Raw genomic sequence first — 14,128 nt, 5'->3', positions numbered from 1 at the left:
AAAAACAAGACTACTACCCGCGGGGCGATTCATTATATCTTGGTCCAAGAACAATCCTGGCTGGGCCAAAGAAAAACATTGCAGAGGACTGTAGGGAATTTGGATTGTACCCCAGCGTCCAAGGAAGCTGAAGAATGGTCGATTTTGGAATCTTAGTTGGCGCGAATTGGCTCGGACAGAAAATCGATGGCAGCACGGCGGAGCCTTAGTGACAGAGGAGCCAGAAGCAGTCTTTTAATTAACTTTGTCGCGCTCGAAATTAATGACCGATAGATAATTCCACCTCCTTCAGTCGAAGGTGGACCTGGTGGCATCTCTGCAAGCTGTAAGGATTACTAGAAACGGAAATGAAGCAATGGAAGCAATTCTACAAAACACGCGAGTGTTCAAGTTAGTCTTGTACTTCAACTCGACATACAGTGCTTTGCTAAAACGTAACTCTAGGAAGAGAGTTCATTGTTAATGTGTGTTCGACGACGCATACATCAAAATCCCGCCAGCCTTCAGTTTTCATTCCAAGTGGACATGCCATGCAAAATCGACGGCTACACTTTGTCATTCGCAAAATGTACCATCACATAATTATTCGCCAGTTAAATAAATAACATCAGGTAATTATCTATCCGTTGGCGTGTCTTTCACATTTGTAGATGTCCGATGCACTTGCCAGTTTTCTTTTGGTGAATCTTTTGTTCCGTCGTTGCAAACAGTATGAAAAAACAAAATTATTTCATGGAGAAGTGCCTCGTGTACCGTGAAACTTAAGCCTAAAGCGCACTAATAAGCAAAACGACTCTTCTCGTATTAGCAAAATACTTTTCCTTAGCACCAAAGCGCCAGTCTTTCAGCAAGAAGGCGTTTGCTAAGCGAGAAAACACAGAGAAAGAAAATAACAAAGGCGAAGACACCTGAGGAATCCCGCGACGACTCGCCGCGGCGTCATAGTTTTTTGGGACATGGTTTTATGGACACGTATTTAAACGTAACACAACGGAAAAGACCGAGTGGTCAGCGCTTCTTGTTGTTTTTTGTCCTGCAACGTGCACATAAAAGTATGTTCCATAAATCGAGCAACCAAATGGCTCAACAGTATCTTAAGTGCTGTCACAGATACTTACCCAGTCTCCAAGGGCCTATACCTAGTTAATTAGCGGTACAAATGAATTACCTTCCTTGCATTCTGAAGATACCACATATTTATCAAGGGAAGTTTTATGAAAGTCTATACAAGCAGTGTGGCCAACATGCAAGAAAAAATATAAACAAATACAACAACACTTATGGCGGCGCACTGACGTTGTGCGGTACGAAATTCAAAACTTATACTTCGACCTTGATTTTCTTTTTATGGTAATCAACCTGCGATCACAAAATTAACGACAACATTGGTGGAAGAGATTAGTTAACCAGTGTTGACTCAGTGTTTCGCTATAGTGCCGCTTTAACTATTCCTTGAGCATATCACAACAACAGTAACGGTGTAATGGGTTCATTATTACCGCTACTGCCGAAAAGAAATACTTACAGCGATGGGAACTCAGTGCGCCTCCGATGAATGCGCTATTCAAGCAAGTAGAAAAAAAAATCTAAATGCCACATTTGCTTCGGCGAATGGAACAGTGTCGGGAGCAGTGATGAAAGGAGATGGCGTGACAGAGAGAATATGTTTATTATTCTAGAGGCGGGCGACAGTGCGCCCTCTCTAAATGGTCCGCCACTAGCGGTTCTGAGTCAGTAGAAGTACTACATGGTAAAGAAAAACGCGACAGCGGGAATGCCAAAGCTAAACGGTAACCACGCAGGCCAGCCACTGTGGCACTCCACAGTGGGACAGGCGAATAATGGGGGTGCCAATGAAATGCGGGAGCGCCTAGCGTATAGGAATACCGATCGGTTTGTCACGTACCTGGTTTCAGCCGCCGCTAACCGGAGGCGGGAACGAATGTAGTGACACGTACGTTAAATGCGTGTGCTTTGTACTAGCAGATAAAATATAGTCGGAGGAGGGAGTAAACGAATGGGGAGATGTATGAGTTGTCATAGCGCGGAGAGGATAGAATAAAAACGATATCCTCAAGAACCGGCCTTGTCAACGACAGGAAGAGGATAATGAAATAGTAAGTCAGTTGTTTTATTGCGATTATATGGAAACTCCGGACGGTCGTTTGTCGGCGCTATATATATATATATATATATATATATATATATATATATATATATATATATATATATATATATATATGTGTGTGTGTGTGTGTGTGTGTGTGTGTGTGTGTGTGTGTGTGTGTGTGTGTGTGTGTGTGTGTGTGTGTGTGTGTGTGTGTGTGTGTGTGTGAGGGGAAGTCACAGTGATAAACATAACAAAATTTATTCTGAGCTTTCGGCAGGGGACCGGCCTTTATCAAAGATGACATTATGACGTTGCGTTGGGGTTTAAGTACAGATTGTCGCAACACAGACACAGATGCATACATCGTCGCGATTCGTTGGAACGGGACAAGGGGAAGGGCCAGAACAACAACAGCAAAAAAAAAAGACCAGAAAAGAAAGTGAGAGAGAGAGAGAGACATACTGACATACAGTGTCGCAATTTGTTAGAACTCGACAAGATGCGGAGTCAGAACACACAAACAAACAAGAAAAAAACACCAGGCCTGCGCTGAAATCGCAGCACAGTCACAGCGAAAGCTGGAAGAGCGGCGTTTCTAGAGCCCCTTGTAAGCTTTCTTGGGGCTACAATACAAGTACACTAGAAAGGTACCCACTACGCCATAAATCACAATTTTTGTGAAGCTGGGAAGCACCCATTAAGCCATTATTCGTCATTCCACGGAGAAGCGAGGCACGAGCTACACGTCTGTAAGGCATTATGTGCACTTTGCTCACGCGACGACTGATGACGATGAAGAATTAAGGCTCAGCCCTTTGTAATGGGTTGGAAGCTTTAGACGGCCCACCAGTTATGTAATTTGCATTGGGTGACGCCCGGTCGCTTTTCCCTCTCCCGTCATGCTTTAGCATACGTTGACGTGGGAGAGAGACGGGGGAGGGCGAAGAACTTTACTGAGACCCCGAGAAAATGGATCACGCGCTTATGGGCTTCCTTGGCAACCAATACAAGTGCACTTGCGAGGAACCCACTACGCTATAAATCATTGTAATTTTACTGAGACCCCGAGGAAATAGATCATGCGCTTATGGGCTTCCTTGGCAACCAATACAAGTGTATTTGCGAGGAACCCACTACGCTCTAAATTATTGTAATTTTACTGAGACCCTGAGGAAATGGATCATGCGCTTATGGGCTTCCTTGGTAAACAATAAAAGTGCACTTGCGAGGGACCCACTACGCTATAAATCATTGTAATTTCTGAGAAGTAGGGCAGCGGGCACTGTGCCATTTTTCGTCATTTTACGGAGAGCCGTGGTACCTGCTAAACGCATGTAAGGCATTATGCGCACTTTGTTGATGCTGTGCCTGATGACGACGAAGAATTATGGCAGAGCCCTTTCTAATGAGTTGGAAGCATTCAACAACCTACTCGTTGCGCAATTCGCATTGTGCGACGCTTGGTGCTTATTTTACTCTTCTACCACGCTATATTGCATATGGTAATGTCGTTCCCTCCCGACATGAAGCCTGCATAGGACCTTTTCGCAAAACAGTTTCAAGCACCGGCATGGCTCAGAGGTTGAATACTGGGCTCCCACGCAGAGAGCCCAGGTTCGAACCTCGTTCCATCCTGGCATTTTTTTCTTATTTCGAGCGATACTGGTTACGGACACCGGCGGCGGCGGCGGCGGTGGACAACTACGACGCCAAAAACGGCCCGTGAAATCATCTCATAACAGCTTTCGCTGTAAAAAATAACAAATAGACAGGGCGAAAGAAACAGGGCTACGTATGTGGCTCAGGAAAAAAAAAAGAGTTAACGAGTGACAAAGGCAAGCACGCGATTACCGCGCTAAAAGGGAAGGTCCATACACTTCGGGATGAAAGAGAAAATGGTCACAGACTCCGGATGTCAACGCACAGCGCGTGTGTCTTTGTTCAGCGTGTTATCTTGTAGAAGCGCACAGAAAGTCATTAAGTGCGTGCTCACCCGAGCAGCTGAGGAATGGGGTTCGGTGTGGCCATTGAAGTCGACCGCTTACCTCGGGGGCCTTGCAGGCGCTGGCGGCACTCATCAAGGACTGCCCGCAACGTCACAGATGCGGTTCGCCGGTGCGCAATATTGAGAACAGATGCAGGATATAATAGGACTTTTTGGGGGCCTAGTTGGTGCATACTGACAAAAATTACCTCGCGTTTGTTCCTTGTGTACCTTCCTGGTGTGCCGTGTCTGCATTGCGCCAAGCAATTCTTTTTGCCAGGATGCAGGATAGGCGGAATGAGGGAGTACATCAGACATTTACTTCAACAAATGAGCCATTATATGTAACCTGCATACACACACACACACACATACAACCGTATAGACATACATATATCTACGTATATATACATATGTATAATCACGCACATAATATATATACGCACACGTACGCATTTAAAACAACAACCGATGTTCAAGCGACCGCCAAAGGTTTACAAGGTTACATCATTTTTACACGGAGGAAGGAGCGCGCACGCCGATTCACAAAGGAATCATAATGAAATGACGAAAATAATAACAATGAAGGAAATATGCGACTTTCTACACCCGTACCCGTAATCACGTACACTACAGAAATGAAAGGGACATGCATTCTTCAAATTCTGCATTCCGAGTCTTCTTCCTCTTGTTCTTCGAGCGCCTCGATGATGACATTCACGCAGGCAAAACCACATATAGCATAGCCAACTGTAGCATGCACACGCTCGCGCGAAAGAGAAGTCTTGTTCCTATTGTTATTCAAGCGCCTTGACGATGATAATGACACAGGCAAAACGACATATAGCATAGCCAACTGTAGCATGCGGCGCTCGCTCCATTCCGGCTTGTGCTCTAGTTTGATAGGAGACCGCTAGGGGGCCACAACTGCGCGCTTTCTCTCTCTTTCGACAGTCGTCAGTGAGTACGCTTCGATACTAATAACATGAACGAAGAAGACAAGGTGGCGGAGTGGAGGGCTCGCAAGGCAGCAGCAGCGTGGGCTGTCCATGTCAATGAGCATATAATTGTAAATTCTGTATATAGTTCATCAAAATTGTATATCAATAAAAGATCGTGTATATATGTATATATAACAACGTGTGTCACGTCTTCATATGATGGTAAAGGACTTGTACGGAAGATTTACGGGTTTTCCCGATCTTCTCTGAGCCAGCTTCTCAATCATCATTCACTTCGTGGATATGGCGTGATTTGTTTAACACCATCCAGCCCAGTGAGAGAAGCTACGAACTCGGGGGCATGATCCTGACCGTGATGGCTCTGTGTATATAGAAGATACGTTAAATGTTAACGTTTCTTAACCTCCTGCAATGCTACCAGCCATCTGAAGAACAATTATTACAAGAAAGTACAGCTAGTAGTTTAGGAACGCCGTGCGATGCGAACGAACCATAACGAAAATGTTGCTGCTCTAGCCAGAGCCTAGCAGACGACAAAAGCCCAATCCCCCCTTTGCTAAATACCCTTTGCGCCACGAGAGCGCCGTTCGCAGCAGCGCCATCGGTGGCGCACGAGGCGCGGGGTGGCCGGTGAACGGTTGTGCAACGCAAGGAGGTGTGCAACGCGAGCAGTTGGTTTCTTCAATCAAGGAACTCGCTAGCAGACGCTGCCTGCGTCGGCGTTTTCTCTCGCGGGCGAGGGCACGTTCTCGTCCTTTTCGAGCTGGTAGTTTGCAGAAAGAGCGTTTCCGTAGTCAACGCGCGCCGTTCGCTCTCTCTCGCCGCACGGTGAGCGCTGAAGCGGTGGTATTAGTTGCTTCCTCGCAACGTGATCTTTCCACTTGAAGTTTCTTCTGTCGTTTCTACCATGTGTCATGTGTGGAGCATGGCATCGACATAAAATACAGCATTTTTTCCCGCTCATTTCCTTTTTTTTTCTTCTCCCCCCTTTTTCTCTTTTCTTTCTATTACTCTTTATTCCTCCGCCGGCGTAGAGATCAGGCAAGTCGCTCTTCCTGTTGACTTCCCGGCCTCGTACCTTTTTGTTCATCTCGTTTCTTCCTGAATAACGTATATTTGTAACATGAGCCTGAGACATTATGAATTTATGACACAAAAATATAAGTATAATTTTTATGTATGTAAGACGTTTCTCTTGTCTCGTTACCTCCTCATGTGCCTGTGTTCGTGCGCCACCGCTCTTTCATGGCAAATACTTACCAACTAGCTCAACTCCTACCCTTTTATAAGTTTGGCATTATTTTTTAGAAATTAAAAAAATGTTCTTCGGAGAAAGTGAAATGAGCAAATAAAGCTAAACATCTCGTACGCAAAACTTGAAAAAGCTACGGCTTCTGTTGGCTAATGGCCTTGGTGATTACGGATTAAGGTAGCTGTGGGCTGCTCCGTTTTTTTTTTGCTGGTGTATTGCATTAGTGATAGGGACGCTCCAATATTGACACAGCTCATGTAGCTCGTAGGGCATCCGCAACTATAACTACCAGCTTTACTATTATCCGCCTGTTACCTCGCTATAGCAGCCAATATAAAATCACTACTTCGCCATTGCTTGAAAACATCAAAGTTTCACAGCGCACATGTCCGCGCGCAGCGCGGACATGTGGCGGCATCCTGCGGCGGCCACGGTTACCATGCAGCTCACGATGCTCAAATGACGCGGTCATTTGGGGTTATAGCATCATTTGTCTAGATAAGAGGGAACTATTCCAAGCTGACTTTGAGAACTAATTGTAAATTCCAAGCCGCATGCAGGGCTATAGTGCTTGGCTCACGTGTTGTTCAGGGGCCTCGACTACCGATCGGCGGTGCTCTCTGAACACGCTGAAAAAGTGTTACAGGGCGCATTTAAGTGATTTTTTGTGTAATTGTGTCATGACAGAATTACCGCGTAGATTACCACAAGGAATACTTTTTCGCAATGTCCGGACAATGTCTTCATTTCGGTGTGCAGTTCATGCGCCAGCAACGTTAAAGCAATTAGGCGAGAATATAGTATAATACACTAATGCAAGAAGGCCTAAATATTGTGGACACATTTTAAACAGAAGAGGAATGGAACTGTTTCACACCAAGATGGCTGTGCTATCTTTCATCAGAAGACATCTACGAGACTTTCAGCTGTATCTCAAGGGAGTAGCTTTGAATGCTCTAAAATAGCAGAAATTCCTTGGTATTACACTCCACGGACAACTCTGTTGGAAATGCCGCATAAAAGCCCTTCAAAACAAGTTAGCGCAATAATTATTGTTCGAAGCATTGTAGGCACTACATAAAGAGTGTCAGTGTCGTCATTACTAACGTTGCATAACACTCTCATAAAGCAAAAGATAGCGTATTCTGCACCTCTTCATGAGAATTGAAACTTGAGCAAGTTGGTACAGATTCATCATGATTTAAGCAGCGCACTCACAATATGCTTAGGAGCTCCTAGACGAACTTCGAGTGATTTGGTAATTGCCGAAGCAAAACACTCACGATTCCAGTTCTGAGAACTCCGGTTTGATAATGAAGTACGCCATTGTGGGGGACTCTGGAATAATTTTACCACACAGAGGACGTGCACGTAAAGAGTGGGAGCGTTTTAAAAGCAGAGCTGTTTAGCAAATCGTTTCTTGTCCGACGAACCAAAAAAATATCATCATAATCGGGTATGTGCCACAGAAATTGAATAAATCGCACTACTCAATACTGGTTGGTTGGTTGGTTGATAAACTTTATTTGGGTCCTGCAACTGGTCCACTAAAAATGAAGAAGGCTATATTTGTCCAACAAAAAATGGCTGCAAAGCGACGACGGCGAGCCCAAGACACCGAGTACGTACAAGGAGCGAATACTAGGGAACGGGAAAAGCAACGGCGGCTGCGAGAACACCCCGAAGCGATGAAAGGCCTACGCCAATGACGACGTGCCCGTAGATATATGGGAGGCGCGAACGCTGAGTTTCAGGGCAAGTTTCTCTGTCTGTAGTTTGGTCATCCATGTCGTGTCTGTGACTGTCTGTGGTTTAACGCGTACCTCTCTGCGCTGAGAATCAACGCAGCAATAACTTAGCACCACATAGCTAAACCCTAGCAACAACCTAGAACCTGCATCACTTAGCTAAGGCTCAGAAACAACCTAGAAGCAAGAAGATTAGCCTCCAGAGTCGTCCAGTTTCGCTGTGCCAAGCCTTGCGCGGCTTAGTGCAAGCCTCGCCAATTCTTACATTTCATTCCACTCAAAGTGCGGCCACTGTGCCCATGAATAGAAGCCGCGTCTTCGAGTTTAGCAGCGCAATGCCTCGGCCAAGAAGCTCTCACGATGGTTAGGTGATTTTGCAGGTTGGCGCCATCGTGTGGAGAGCAAATTTTATATGGAACGCCGTTTGCTATCCATATCCCCACTGTAATAAAGAGCATCGTTACTACAATACAACAAGACCGCCTTTTGTGCAACTGCTTTAAATAAGCACAATAAAGCTGACAGGTCTGCGTGCACCTGCCCATACAACAAGTAAAGCAATATGCAATGTTGCAAAGTTGAATTCTGACTATACTAGACGTAAGTTTCAGATAAAGAAGGAACGCCACAAGGCACCCAATATCTCTAGAAGAGGCATGCAGCGTTATGTTTATTTTTGGGAGCAACATACGCACAGCCAGCTGTAACGGAACGGTAAGCAAAGCTTTAGAGTTTGAGCCAGCAAGATGCATTCGCCGCCGTTTCTGCTACCTTGTTCACGACGCAGTATCCCGATGGACAAAGCTTTACGCGCTACGCTGAAGTCAATAAGACCGCTGCAGTTGAGGATTTAGGAACGTCTGATACGTGTCCTGAGACTGATATATGTGACCTTTATTTTTCTTATTTTCCTACATACCTAATCTCGGCTTTAGAAGGTGCACGATCTTGTCTTCAAACTTTCTTGTTTGCCGCTGCCTCTGCATCGAACAAATGGTTACGGGTAGCAACTACACCATTCTATATTTACGCGTGTCTAAAACCAATAAGGTGAACCTCTTTCGAAGTCAGTGATCGTCAGGTTGTCCACATTTATCTTGTCTCATGCTCGGCACTATTACTTATTTTCTTTCTCGCAGTACTAGGCCTTAAGGATAAAACTCTAAGCCCAGTTTCTACTATACCAAATACTTTTGTTGGCTTCTGTGGATGAAACGCCGACATAAAAAGCACACTTCTTGTAATATCCGAAACCCTTGACCCATCGCGTTTTCAATACCTCGAACAATGGAGCTAGAGGAATTACCGAGAATTCAGCTCTCGAAGTCTTTTGTCATACTTTTTTAACACTTTTCATTATCCTAATAAAAGTTTCTGTTAAGGCGCCCCCTTCGACGAAGCACTTCAGCAATTTATAGCCGTTGGCATTCCTACACTATGAGCACTGCTGCTAGCCAACATTAAGCGCATCAACAGTTCCTGGAAAATGAACTAATCGCTGAGATTCGACATTCAACTCCACTCTGACAACCATGTTTTGGTCTAAGATTCAATACAAAATTAACTTTATTCTTTTCTGTGTCTTTCTATATATTCCTGTTTTCGTTGCCGATACTGAAATGCGCTGCAGTCCATTCCACATGCTGCCGATGCCACACACACTAGATTGACATTCAAAAGTAGTGTAAGTGCATATTCACATTGCTTAGAAACACGTATGTTGTCCGTATCTATCATTCATAAAATGATAGATACGACCACCACGGCCCACGGAGCCAGAATTCTTGACTAGCCGAACCTGCGCTGGCTCGGCTGTCCTAATAAAGTCAGGAATCGGGCGCCGCACTGACGCGCTATGTGTCGTGAGAGTGTGCTGATGGAGAGTGAAAAATCACAGCATATCCGCGGAGTGAATGATGATGAGTGGGCGAAGCTGCGGAGGTTCATCGGTAAACCGTGAATCTTCCGTGAATTCTGCCCAGTACATCATCACCGACGTGAGATCGGGCGCGTTTATACTAAAGGTTCGATGAGTTATGACGACTTGCAGCTCACTTTAATTTTACACGTACGCTGTGAATTTTCGTTGTTTAGAAAACCATTGCTTTAGAAAACATCTGGCGTCTTTCGTTAAGCAGCTGGCGTCTTTTCGTTTTGCTTTAGAACCATCTGGCGTTCTTTCGTTTTGCTTTTACAAAACATCTGGCGTCTTTCGTTGGTTTATTTCATCAATCAACGGCGTTTCAACAAAATTTTTATTTTTTAATCACGCACAGGAGAAATCTCACCAGGCACTACCTTGGAGGTAAACAATGGCTGCTAATGGGAATGAGAGACAGAAGAAGTCGGCTTTTAGCTAACACTTGCACTTCTACTTCTCTAACGTTTCCTACTGGAACATGCCAATGGCTGCTAATGGGGAAGGAGAGACAGAAGAATTCGGCTTTTAGTTAACGCGCACGCTGCGAATTTCTTATTGTTCAACAACGCACAGGAAAAATCTCCCACCGGCACCACCTTGGAGGTCAAAGCGTAAGACTGGTTACGCACTACGACTACTACGACTACGACTACGAGGGAGGAACGGGTGCCGCCTTAAGGAGCTTCGCCCCTAAAACGCGCGCGTCGCGCTCTCCGACGAAACTCGCCGGTTCAGGGCCATTTGGCACCGATTCTGTGTTCACGCTTTATGCTTAAATGGGTGTGTTTCTTCTGCGTTCTCGCCTGCGCCGCATTTTTCGGTAAATTAGTGGAAAATTGGCGTCACATGCGGGAAAATTACCTGTAGTGAAATATTTTGTAGAACGCGAAATTAATTATTTTTGGTAACGTTAACTGGACAGGTTAAGTATAATTTTTAAGGCGAAAGCCTTAGATGTCTCATCTAAGGGCTGTTGGCGTTCCGAGCTGGCTGTGTAAACATGAGTGATGCAAAAAATTATCATCTCGTGGTGACGTCACCACATGACGTCACAGATCGCCAAAATTTGGACGTCATCACATGAAATAGCTGGTTTTCACTGCGACGTGCAAAAGCAAGGTGAGGTGCAGAAAGCTTGTAATGCCTCCGATCCTGGAGGCAGTGCAAAACTAAGTGCAGAAATATTCTGCACTGGGGGTGGGGTAGGATAGACGCATCGACTCAAGAAAAAGAATAATAATATGGCTTTCGCCTTCCAGTCGTCTTACCCATAAGGTTCCCTGTAAGTTTTTTCAACGAATGGTAGGACTTACTATCTAGAAGTGCTTCTCGTAAAGCTAGTCACGAGGCGTGCGCTCTCGATCTGTCCTTGGTATTGCACGAGCCCACGCTTCCAACCTCACCAGCTCACTAGTAAATTTGAAGGTTGCGTACATACACCTTGCAGGATGCCTACCCACTGTTGCAGTTTGGCACGGCACATTTCCGCCCCATCCTAAAGGAGCACTGGTGGAAATCTGCAAAGTGCTCTCTTTTGTTCACGGAGGAATACTTCTTTCTATGTGCCGTTGCTGCGGCATGAAAAGCGCGCGCAATCTTCGACAAGTTAGCGCCGCCGACGCAACGCGGAAGCCACTGAGCGCGCTAAAAGACAGAAAGCCTGCAAATCGGGAAGAAATGCGCGACAGCTTGCCCGCACGAATTTGGAACTTTCCCACCCAAGTTCATCTGCGCAAGCGTGAGCACAACATGCGAGCGAGGAGCGACGGGTCCATGCATGCGGCAGACGTCGTCTGCACAGGGGTCACAACGAGCAGCTCGTTTCAAGTGCTGTATGGCCTATAATTCGGGCAGTAGCTAATATTAACTAAAGTTAAAATATCTGTCACATCTATCAATTGATTTCACAGACAGAAATCTGAGAAATTTTACAATGTAAGAGGCAGTATCACGATTTAATAGGTCGCGTCCGCAGAAGAGCATGTAAACGATGGCAACACGCTGGAAGCGTCAGGTGTCGCGCTGCGGCGAAAACCGCATTTCCTCCGCGGCGCTATTGCGCCGCCCTCACGCGCTGCGGCGGCCGAGCAAATACGTATTTCTTCGTGTCACGGCCACATTAGACGGTTGAATAGCATCGGAAACTAAACTTAAGCGTATTACATGCTCAACTAAATTGCGAGGACCAGAGTGCAAGTTATCCATGCGTAATTTGTTCTCAGATTTATTATTCCACATTGCGTAAGCATTAAAGCCAATCATCGATCGCTTTGCTTTTTTGTTGCCAGGCTACGGGGCCGCCTACTGACTAATTTCCTGCGCGGCGCACCTGCATAATCACCGGCATAGTCACCGGAATCAGACATAGCCCAAACAATGCATATTGTGCAAGCAGAGGCGAACCAGGCGTGGCATATGATGTGGACGTCTTTCAAAGATGCATCATGGTCTACACTGTGTCATTCTCATCCGAGCGTCGTCATCCAAATCTTTACGCGCTGTCGTCATCTAGTCTGTCGTGGTCACATTATTTTCGTCATTCGATCTTCGTCATCCCATTATCAATTACCGCGTTAAATCCCTATAGAGAACTTTCCGAGGTAATGGAACTTCTTAACATCTGGAATCCCGCTCAGGACTGCGTATCTCCCATTCAAAACGCTGGTCATTTCGCGGTGGTATATTGGGATTATGGCAAAGTACTTTCAGCATGCCAGATACACGTTAAAGAATTTCGACACTGCGGTCACAATACCTCTTACTCCTTCCCGCACGGATAGCAACGGCTGCGGTTTCCAATGATGCTCTTAGGAGAGATCAAGATGAGCACAAAAAGTAAGTCACACAAGAGCAGCGCAAACATGGAGTGTACGCGAGCCGATAACTACGTAGAAGAAGCGGCATTGGAAAGGAGATATCTAGGTCGCCGCTTTCTCTACGAGATTTCCCCAGCGAGCTGTTACACATCTCCAACTTGCAGCAAAAAGAGAGTTGGTTCTTCGAAGATAAAGACAGGACGATGTTCTCGCTCCTTCTTTTCTACATTGTTTCTTCTTTATAGAATGGCGTCTATCTTTAACTCCTTCCTACGGCGTCTTCACAAAAACATGTTCCCGCTTATTGATTGCTACCGTCTTATACCCAGCCAATTAGCCTCTTTTTCTGTTCTTATTTGCCGTCTTCCTTTTACCTTCCTTGATGAAAGTGATTCTTCCTTATGCGTGCAATTTAGACTTGTAGTCTAGGCCGCCTGGCCCCAAGTGGTTGCTCTTATGAGCCCGCAGAAACCACATCTGGCGAATTAAGTGCAGCACTCCGGTTATCCGCTTATTGGCGTCCATACGGGTGCCTTGGCCTACTCTGCTTCTTCTGCAAGAACAAGATTGGGTATTTTTTACCTCCGCCTCCCCATATCCTCACTTTATGGACAAATATCTGCTTCTAACTGCGTACAAGAGCACTTGCAGTTTCACCTGATTGACGATGCACTAAACGCAATAGTAAGGGTTCGCTTCGCAATAAAGCAGCTCGGGAGAAATTACAACATAACAATAGGACAAAAATATTGGTGCGATAGCAAATGCTGCTGCGTAACCACAACAAACGTCAGCTAGAACGTCACCATGGCAATTGCTTGCTGGTCGTTTCGCAATGGTGGCTTGACAAGGAATGATTCCAGCAAGATAACAGGCGCTGTATACATTGGTGAGAATAGAACGTATCTTATTAGGAGAGGATGGCTACGGCATCACTTTGTGTAATGAGAATGTGTTTTCAGCATTCATACTATTTGTATAATATCGAATGCAGTGTATTATCATAGGATAATTGAGATAAGCGCGGATAGAGCTCTTGTCCGCTTGCAAACCCGACTCCTAGGCGCCATGTATAGCGTATTCAGGTACAATAGATTGCATCAATCGAAATGGCGGAGAAATACGCGGAAGTCTGACTCCATGCTAATGCCTTATACGTAGCCTTTCAACATTGTTACGCACTGGGAAAGCCCCGCCACGGCGGTCTAGTGGTTATGGCGCTCCACTGCTCACCCGAAGGTCGCCGGACCGAATCCCTGCCGCGTAGACTGCATTTTCGATGGAATCGAAAATGTCTGAGGCCCATGTGCACGTTAAAGAACCCCAGGTGGTCGA

This window comes from Rhipicephalus sanguineus, chromosome 2 (genome assembly GCF_013339695.2).
Source record: "Rhipicephalus sanguineus isolate Rsan-2018 chromosome 2, BIME_Rsan_1.4, whole genome shotgun sequence".
Taxonomy (NCBI): Eukaryota; Metazoa; Arthropoda; class Arachnida; order Ixodida; family Ixodidae; genus Rhipicephalus; species Rhipicephalus sanguineus.
The sequence above is the reverse complement of the archived record's forward strand: the minus strand, read 5'-3'. Positions refer to the sequence as shown.